The sequence below is a fragment of the Gorilla gorilla genome, chromosome 5, assembly GCF_029281585.2.
Source record: "Gorilla gorilla gorilla isolate KB3781 chromosome 5, NHGRI_mGorGor1-v2.1_pri, whole genome shotgun sequence".
NCBI classification, from domain to species: domain Eukaryota; kingdom Metazoa; phylum Chordata; class Mammalia; order Primates; family Hominidae; genus Gorilla; species Gorilla gorilla.
This window is the reverse complement of record NC_073229.2, coordinates 68,280,629-68,290,512: the sequence shown is the minus strand read 5'-3', so window position 1 is coordinate 68,290,512 and position 9,884 is coordinate 68,280,629. Positions and strand designations below refer to the sequence as shown.

At 37.4% G+C, this 9,884-nt stretch overlaps 1 long non-coding RNA gene across 1 annotated transcript in view; it reads right to left on the bottom strand.

Annotated features, from left to right (window-relative positions):
• Positions 1–208: 208 nt before the first annotated feature.
• The window catches only part of LOC129534093 (uncharacterized), a 45,802-nt gene continuing 36,126 nt past the window's right edge, over positions 209–9,884 (bottom strand). Inside the window, exon 3 of the long non-coding RNA XR_008680516.1 lies at positions 209–440. This is a non-coding gene — a long non-coding RNA (uncharacterized lncRNA). The remainder of the gene's footprint in view (positions 441–9,884) is intronic.

The window sequence follows — 9,884 nt, the reverse complement described above, 5'->3', positions numbered from 1 at the left end:
CTCTCATACACAGAATAATAATCCTGCTCTCTACACATTGAACAGGTTTTTAAAATTGTAAGCATTGGTGAATTTTGAGGATGAAAAATGAGATCAAAATACACACACACATATGCTACCAACAAATATATCATAGTTTACTGTAGTAATGCTTCATAGTGAAATAATTTGGAAATTTTGGCAAGATTTTACCAGGCAGTACAGACAAAGGAAAGGTCAACATTTTATATCTTTAGTACAAGATGATGGACTTTAATATTAGGTGAAACCCCACCTCTACTAAAATACAGAAAATCAGCCGGGCTTGGTGGTGCACGCTTGTAATCCCAGCTACTTGGGAGGCTGAAGCAGGAGAATCTCCTGAGCCTGGGAGGTGGAGGGTGCAGTGAGCTGAGATTGCGCTGCTGCACTCCAGCCTGGGTAACAGAGGGAGATCCTGTCTCAAAAAAAAAAAAAGAACATTCTTAGAGAACATCATATAAGAGGCCTGATTATTTTTATTTTATATTAATTAATTTTCAGAAAAGTCACATGAACATTCAACAATTTCTGGTAATTCTATTACTGACCTAGAAATTTGTATATCTTGTTGAACGCACTATTTTTTTCCTTCTCTAGTCTCCTTGGACATCACACATCTCTTCTGCTCATTCTTACTGAGACTTTATGCCATACTTCACTGGGGAAAAATAAGCCATTAGATGGAAACCCCTTTATTTTCCACTATGGAACCCACATATCTCACTACATCTATACATATTTTCTTGTTCTCTTCTGTTACAATTATAAGCCCCTTCTCTTCATTTCAGTGGTCATCTCCCCTCTTGCGTTCTGCAGCCCATCTGCCCTTAACGATGAAAGACTTTGGCCTACTCAGGTTTTCTTCTCCCCTGCATAATTAATTTCTTCCAATCTTCTGGATTATTCTCGTCAACATGTAAAGTTACTCTAGTGACTTCCATTCTACAAAAACAAAAATGCTATTTTCATTTCTGCTACATTTTTCACTTCTAGAGATTTTATTTTATTCTTTTTAAAATCAATCTTTTTTCTTAATCTCTTTTCTGGATTTTGGTCCTTTCTTTAGCTCATTGAAAAATTTAAGCACACTTACTCTACAGCCCCCTTTCAGATTGCTCTGGTTATTCAGGATAATTTATGTGGTTTTTCAGGTTCCTTCTGCATGCCCAAGACCTGTGGCATTATCTAGTTCAGAACTGACTTTATGTCTACCTTTGCTCAGGGTTTCAAGTTACACACCGCATGCAGAGTGCAAGTTTGGGTCCCATATCTATGTTGGGCAATCTTTGGATTCCCCTCTCCCATGTCTCTTTCCACTTATGATTTGATGTAAGCAGCAAACTGCTTTAGTCCTATGCCAGGGAGGGGAGATTTTTCTGGTGCCTGTTCTTAGATTGTGTTGTGATTTCCCAGTAGAAAATTACCCATAAAAAAGCAAAGCAAAGCAAAACAAAACAAAACAGGCTATATTCTGAGTCCCCACAGATGGGCTCACATGCACTGTAGTAGAAAAGCAATTGGCAAGAATCAGACTCAGTTTTGTTTATCCACAATCTGCCCATAATGGAAGGGAAACAATTTCTTTAAGGCCTTGGTTTTCAAAGTGCGGTCTCTGGAGCAGCACTTCCCCTGTACCCCAACCAACAAACACACAAACAAACAAAAAACCGTTCTCCAGACGGATAGGATAAGAATCGGCATTTTAACACTGTCTCCTGGTAATTCCTATACGTATTAAAGTTTGAGATGCTATGTGTTGAGGACTCTGAGACTAAGTTCCAAGAGAATCATGGAAAATAAAAAATTTAAATTTTTTTGCTGTATTCATCCAATTATGAGTAAAAATAGGCTCTGCAACAGTCATGTCATGAGGCCAGAAAAAACAATACACTTTCTTTCTAATGTAAAATATACAATTTAAGATGAGGAGAATAAACTATGACACAATTTTTATTTTTCTTTCCCCCTTAATATATAACACATATATAATAATTTACATATTTATGAGGTACATGTGAGTGTTTGCTACATGCAAAGAATATGTAATGATCAAGTAAGAGTAACTGGGATATCCAGTTACCCTCATCACCTTGAGTATCAGTCATTTTGCTTTTTGAGACAGGGTCTTGCTCAGTCTCCCAGGCTGGAGTGCAGTGGCACACTGGTAGCTCACAGAAGCCTCCACCTTCCTGGCTCAAGTGATCCTCCCATCTCAGCTTTCCAAATAGCTGGGACCACAGGTGTGTGTCACCATGCCCAGCTGGTCTCAAACTCCTGGGCTCAAGCACTTCTCTCACCTCATCTTCCCAAAGTTTGGATTGCAGGCATGAGTCACCACATTCATTGTGTTTATCATTTTTATGTCTTGCTATTGTTTTAAGCCCTCTTTTCTAATTACTTTGAGGTATATAATTTTATTGCTAACTATAGTCACTCTAGTCTGCTATCGAACATTAGAACTTATTTCTTCTATCTAACTGTATGTTAGGACCCATAACCAATCTCTTTTTACCCAGCCCCCACCCTCCCTTCTCAGTCACTGGTATCAATATATCTGCTCTCTATATCCATGAAATCAAGTTTTTTTTTTAGCTCCCTATATGAAGGAAAACTTACGATATTTGTCTTTCTCTGCATGGCTTATTTCAGTTAATATGATGACCTTAAGTTCCATCTATGTTGCTGTAAATGACATGATTTCATTTTTTAATGGGTGGATTGTATTCCACTTTGTATATATATATATATATATAGTATTTTTATCCACTCATCCATTCATTAGGCACTTGGGTTGATTCCATATCTTTGCTATTGTGAAGAGTGCTGTAATAAACACGTAAAAGCAGGTATCCTTTGGATATTCTGATTTTTTTCTGTTGGATAGATACCCAGTAATGAAATTACTGGATCAAATGGTAACTATTTTTAGTCCTTTGAGAAATCTCTCTATACTGTTTTCCATAGTGGCTGTACTAATTTACAGTTCCATCCACAATGTGTAACAGTTCCCTTTTCTTTGCATCCTTGCCAGCACCTGTTATTTTGTGTGTTGTTAATAATAGCTGTCCTGACTGGGGTGAGATGATACCTCATTGTGTTTTTGATTTGCATGCCCTTGATGTTGAACATTTTTCATATACCTGTTGGGCATTCATATGTCTACTTTTGAGAAATATCTATTCATGTTCTTTGCCCATTTTTAACAGGATTGTTTGCCTTTTGTGTTTTGTGTTTTTTGTTTTTACTATTGAGATATTTGAGTTCCATATATATTCTGGGTATTTGTCCCCTGTTGGATGAGTAATTTTCAAATATTTTCTCCCATTCAAGAGGTTGTCTCTTCACTCTGTTGATTATTTCTTTTGTTGTGCAGAAGCTCTCCGTTTAATATAGTCCCATTTGTCTATTTTTGCTACTATTGCCTATACTTTCAACGTATAAGTCAGTTTCTTTGCCTAGGCCAATGTCTTAGAGAGTTGTCTCTATGTTTCTTTCTAGTATTTTTACAGTTTGGGGTCTTATATTTAAATCTTTAATCCATCTTAAGTTGATTTTTGTATATGGTGAGAGATAGAAATACAGTTTCATTTTTTTGCTCAACTTCAGTTTTAAACTTCTTTCCAGTTTTACCAGCACTGTTTGTTTGTTTGTTTGTTTGTTTGTTTATTTATTGAGATGGAGTCCTGCTCTGTTGCCCAGGCTGCAGTGCAGTGGCATGATCTTGGCTCACTGCAAGCTCCACCTCCCGGGTTCACGCCATTCTCCTGCCTTAGCCTCCTGAGTAGCTGGGACCACAGGCGCCCACCACCACGCCCGGCTAATTTTTTGTATTTTTATTAGAGACGGGGGTTTCACCGTGTGAGCCAGGATGGTCTCGATCTCCTGACCTCTTGATCTGCCCGCCTTGGTCTCCCAAAGTGCTGGGATTACAGGTGTGAGCCACCGCACCCGGCCTACCCGCATCATTTATTGAAGAAGATATCCTTTCCCCACTGTATATTCTTGGCAACTTTGTTGAAGATCAGTTGGCTATAAATACGTGGATTTATTTATGGGTTCTGTATTCTGTTCCACTGGATTATGTGCCCATTTTTATACCAATACCGTGTTGTTTTGGTTACTATAACCTTGTAATATATTTTGAAATCAGGTAGTATGATGTTTCCAGCTTTGTTCTTTTTGCTCAGGATTGCTTTGGCTAGTGGGCTCTTCTTTGGTTCTATATGAATTTTAGGATTGATTTTTCTGTTTCTATAAAATGACATGTTATTTTGATAGGGATTGCATTGAAGCTGTGGATTCCTTGTGGTAGTACAGTCATTTTAATGATATTAATTCTTCTGACCCATTACCATGAGATATATTTCTGTTTGTGTCCTCTACAATTTCTTTCATTAGTGTTTTTCAGTTTTCCTTGAAGAGATATTTTACCGCCTTGGTTAAAATTATTCTTGGGTATTTTATTTTTGTTTGGTAGCTATTATAAATGGGATTGCTTTCTTGATTTCTTTTTTTCTTTTTTTGGCTGTTTCATTAGTGGTATATAGAAATGTTACTAATTTTTATATGTTGTTTTATATCCTGTAATTTTACTGAAATTTTTTATGAGATTCTGAGAGCTTTCTGGTGGACTGTTTTGTTTTTTCTAGAGAGATCATGTCTTCTGCAAAGAGTCAAATTTGACTTTCTATTTTCCAATTTAGACGTCTTTTATTTCTTTTTCTCACTTGATTGCTCTGGCTACGACTTTCAGTACCATGTTGAATAGTAGTAGTGAAAGTGGGCACCCTTATCCTGTTCCAGCACTTAGAGGAAAGGCTTTTGGCTTTCCCCCATTCGGTATGATGTTAGCTATAGGTTTGTTACATACAGCCTTTGTTATTTTAACGTATGGTCTTTCTATTCCTAGGTTGTTAAGAGTGTCTATCATGAAGCGATCTTGAATTTTGTCAAATGCTTTTTCTGCATCTATCGAGATGATCATATGATTTTTTTCTTCATTCTGTTGATGTGATGCATTAAATTTATTGTTTTGCATATATCGAACCATCATTGCATCCCTATGTGAAATCCCTCATGATTGTTTTGTGTCATCTTTTTGGCGTGCTGTTGGATTCAGATGCTAGTACTTTGTTGAGGATTTTTTGCATCTATATTCATTAGGGATATTGGTCTGTAGTTTTATTTGATGTGTCCTTGCCTGGTTTTGACATCAGGGTAATGCTGGCCTCACTGAAAGAGTTATAATTGTCTCTTCTATTTTTGGAGGGAACAGTTGGAGGAGAATTGGTATTAGTTTTTTTTTATATGTTGATAGAATTCTTCAGTGAATCCATCCAGCCTCTTTTTTGTTTTTGTTGGGAGACTTTATTACTATTTCAATCTTGTTACTTGTTATTGGTCTGTTCAGGTTTTCTATTTATAACTGATTCAATCAGGGTAGGTTGTATATTTCCAAGAATTGTTAGTTTTCTCTAAGTTTTCCAGTTTGTGAATGTAGAGTTTTCACATAGTCTCTGATGATCTTTTATATTTCTGTGATATTTGTTGTAATGTATCATCTTTCATGTATGAGTGTTTATATGGGTCTTCTCTCTTCTTGCTTAGTCTGGTCAGAGCTTTATGTATTTTGTTTATCTTTTCAAAGAACAAACTTTTCATTTCATTGATCCTTTGTATTGTTTTTCTAGTCTCTATTTTATCTAGTTCTGCTCTGATGTTTCTTATTTATTTTCTTAGGCTAATTTTTGGTTTGGTTTATTCTTGCTTTTCTAGATTCATGAGGTGCATCATAGATGTTTATTTGAAATTGTTTTTACATAGGCATTTATTGCTATAAACTTCCCTTTTAGCACTGCTTTTGCTGTGTCCCATTGCTTTTGGTTTCTTGTGTTTCAATTTTCATTTGTTTCAAGAAATTTTTAAATTTCCATTTGTATTTCCTCATTGACCCATTCATGGTCAAAAGTATGTTGTTTAATTCCCTGTGTTTGTATAGTTTCCAAAGTTCCTCTTGGTATCAATTTCCAGTTTTATTTCATTGTGGTTTGAGAAGATATCTGGTATGCTTTTTATTTTTATTTTTAATTGAAACTTGTTTTGTGTTCTAATATATGGTCAATCCTAGAGAATGTTCCATGTGCTGATAAGAATGTATATTCTGAAGGGTTGGATAAAATGTTCTGGAAATGTCTGTTATGTTCATTTGATCTGAAGTTCAGTTTAAGTGTGATGTTTTCATTGATTTTGTCTGGATGATTTGTCTAATGTTGAGACTGGGGTGTTGAAGTCTCCCACTCTTATTGTATTAGAATATATCACCTTATTTAGATCCAGTAATATTTGCTTTATGAACAGGGTGCTCCAGTGTTGGGTGCATACATATTTAGAATTGTTATATCCTCTTTCTGGATTGATCCTTTTATCATTATATAGTGACCTGCTTTGTATGTTTTTTCCTACTGTTTTTTACTTAAAATCGATTTTATCTGCTATAAGTATAGCTACTCCTGCTCACTTTTGGATTCCATTTACATGGAATATAATTTCCCATCCCTTTACTTTCAGTCTATATGTGTCTTTATAGGTAGAGTGTGTTTCTTATAGGCAGCATATAGTTGGATCACTAAAAAAAATCCCTTCAGCCACTTTTGAGCAGAGAGTTTAACTTACTTATGTGAATGGTTATTATTGATATGTGCAGTTTTGTGCCTGTAATATTGTTAATTGTTTTCTGGTTGTTTTTTATGTTCTTTTTCCTTTCTATTTTTCTTATTGACTGTCCTTGTTGTTTGCTGATTTTCTGTGGTGGTGCCATTTGAGTATTTTCTCTTACTCATTTGTTTGTTTACTTTACCACTGAGTTTTATATTTTTGTGTATTTTTTATGAGAGTAACTGCCACCATTTCACTTCCAGCTTTAGAATTCCTTTGTACATTTCTGGTAAAGGAGTTCTAGTGGTGATGATTCCCTTGGTGTTAGCTTGCTTGGGAAAGACTATCTATCTTTCAGTTGTGAGAAATAATTTTTCTGGACATAGTCATCCTTGGGCGGCAGGTTTTTTTCCTTATATCCTCCCATTCCATTCTGTAAGGCTTTTGCTGAGAAGACCACTGTTATTCTGACTGAAGCTCCTTTATAGATGACTAGCTGATTTTCTCTTGCAATTTTTAGAATTTTCTCTTTAATTGACTTTAGATAGTTTGACTATAATGTGCCATGGAAAACACATTTTTTCATTGTATGTGACTGGGAATTGCTGGATCTCTTATACAGATGTTTAAATCTCTTTCTGGATTTTGGAGGTTTTCATCCATTCTTTCACTAAATGGGTCTTCAGATACTTTTTTTCTCTCTTCACCTTCAGAGATACCAGTAATTTGTTTATTGAGTCACTTTATGGTGTCCCATATATTACAAAGGCTTTGTTTTACTTATTTTATTCTTTTCTTTTTATTTTTGTCTGAGTTATTTTAAAAATTTGTCTTCAATTTCTGAGATTCTTGCTTTTGTTTAATCAAGTCTGTTGTTGAAGCTTTCAAATTTATTTTGTATTTTATTCGAGGAATTCTTCAGTTCCAAAATTGCTCTTTGGTTCTTTATTATTATACCTATCTCTTAGGTAAATTTCTCATTCATACCCTAAATACCCTAAATTGTTTTTCTGATTTATTTGTATCATTTTTTGGAATTCTCTTATATATCACTGAACTTCATTTGTATCATAATTTTGAATTATTTTCCTGGGATTTTATTAACTTCTTTTTGATTGGAATCTGTTGCTGGGAAATTATTGTGTTCTCCTGGAGGTGTCATATTTCCTTGCTTTTTCATGTTTCTTGTGTCCTTATTTTGTTATCTGTGTATCCGATGTAATTGTTACTTCTTCCAGTTCTATGAATTTGCTTTAGTGTGGAAGAACTTTTTCCTGAAGGTATATCAGTGGTGTTGGTTGTGTAGGGCTCTTCGGCTTTGATTCTGGGTATGTGTGATAGTCCAGTCTCTTTACGATTTCTTCAGCTGTCAATAGTGTCAGTGGTATTTGTAATTTTTTGGTGGTTTAGCATGTAAACCACCATGTGAGGGCAGGGATACCAAGTGGGCCAGGCTTCAGTCTTCAGTGGTGGCAGTGGTGGACCAGCCATGCCTGATCATGGACCCCAGGATGGCATATTGTAGCACCAGTGTCAGTGTGACCAAGTGGGCCAATTCTTGGGCCTCCAGGTTGCTTGCCTGGATGCCAGTCTTTGCAGTAGTAAGCCACTCGGTGAGCGGGTTCTTGGGTCCCTAAACAGCTGGTGTTGGTGTGATGTGGAAAGTGGCAGTAGTAGTAGCAGGACAACTCTTTGGCTACTAAGTGGTGCACATTGGTGTTGGTGGTGGCTGCACTGTGGTATCACCACCCATAGTTGCAGACATGCAGCTCTCAGGCTCTCTTATGTGTGGCAGCGGCACCCAGTGCCCTACACAGAGTGGGGGAAAGACCCCACACTTCATGCATGAGACACACTGGGAAACAGAGGCAATACTACCAGTTAAGGTATAGTTACGACTCACAGTCCCAGACAGGCAGTCCTCTGGATCAACCAACCCAGCCTCTGGCATCAACAGCAGTGGCTGTGCCCGCAGCAGTGTGCAGAGGAAGGGGGTCCTGCCATCTGTGCATGAGTCTGAGCACAGAGGCTGATTGCCTTTGGGAGGGGATCTCACTTTCCACTTGCAAGTCTGAGCACAGAGCTTCTGGCACTGCTGATGATAGGGTCATGTCTCATAGTCTCAGATGGGGAATTCTCCCAGGAATTGCATTTTTAGTGCACTGCACCATCCTTTCCCTGGGAGGAGTACTTTCTGTGGGCTAGAGTACTGGAGACCCCATAGCACCTTTGGGTCCAGCCAGATCCATGCCATTGTAGCCCTCTGGGTGGGCACTGGGGAATGCCACTGGGGACTCCTGAGATGTGGGGATATGTTGGCTGTGGTTCCCAGGGCAGGATGCAGTCCTGTGATACCTGCTCTCACATGGCCACCCCACTGCAGCTGCTTAGGTCTTGGTGGGGGCAGGGGTAGGTTGAATGACCCAACATGAGTTTCCTATTTGGTCCAATGCCCTTTTGGGGTTTCCAAAACATTGCCTATGCTAGTGCCAAGGCTAATGGGTACAGATAAACTCTCCCATGGTTTAGACTGCAGCAGTCCATGGACTGCTAAAGTTCTTTTACTTACACTTTGCCCACAATACAGATCCTCTTTGGTCTCCTTGCTGATCTTGGTGGATTTGGCCATTTGCTTTCATCTCCTTCTGTGCCTCAGCTGTTTCCCCTATAGCATAGTTTTTCTTTCCCACTCCAGGAATAAATTACCTTTTGGTATTTCCGTGTTCTATATAACACTATTCTACTGACCATGTACTTTTGGACCATGTTATCTTTGGAGTTTCTTCACCTCAAGATAAGTGGTCTGTGGGACATTCTTTTTTTCTCAGTGGCTTCATGTAGGTCCTCAGTGTTTCCACAGCAGATCCTATTCTTCATATATTTAGAGATAATTATGCCTGCCAAGTGACATATTTTTAAATGAGCAAAATACCATCAAAATGTGTCTAGTCACCTGAGCAAACAGTGTACCCTTTTAGAGCAGAGATACAGCTCTTGGAGTGAATCATAACTAATGTTTCACATGTCAATTCAAAACAAAAAATGATTGAGTCATCTTACAGGAAAAAAATTATCATAATTATAATAATTAATGACTAGCATTTACTGAGGTTGTACTAAGCATTTAATATGAGTATCCTTCTTGACTGTCACCTATGAGACAGGCTCTATTTTCTTTTCATTATTATAAAGATGAGGAAGCAGAGTTC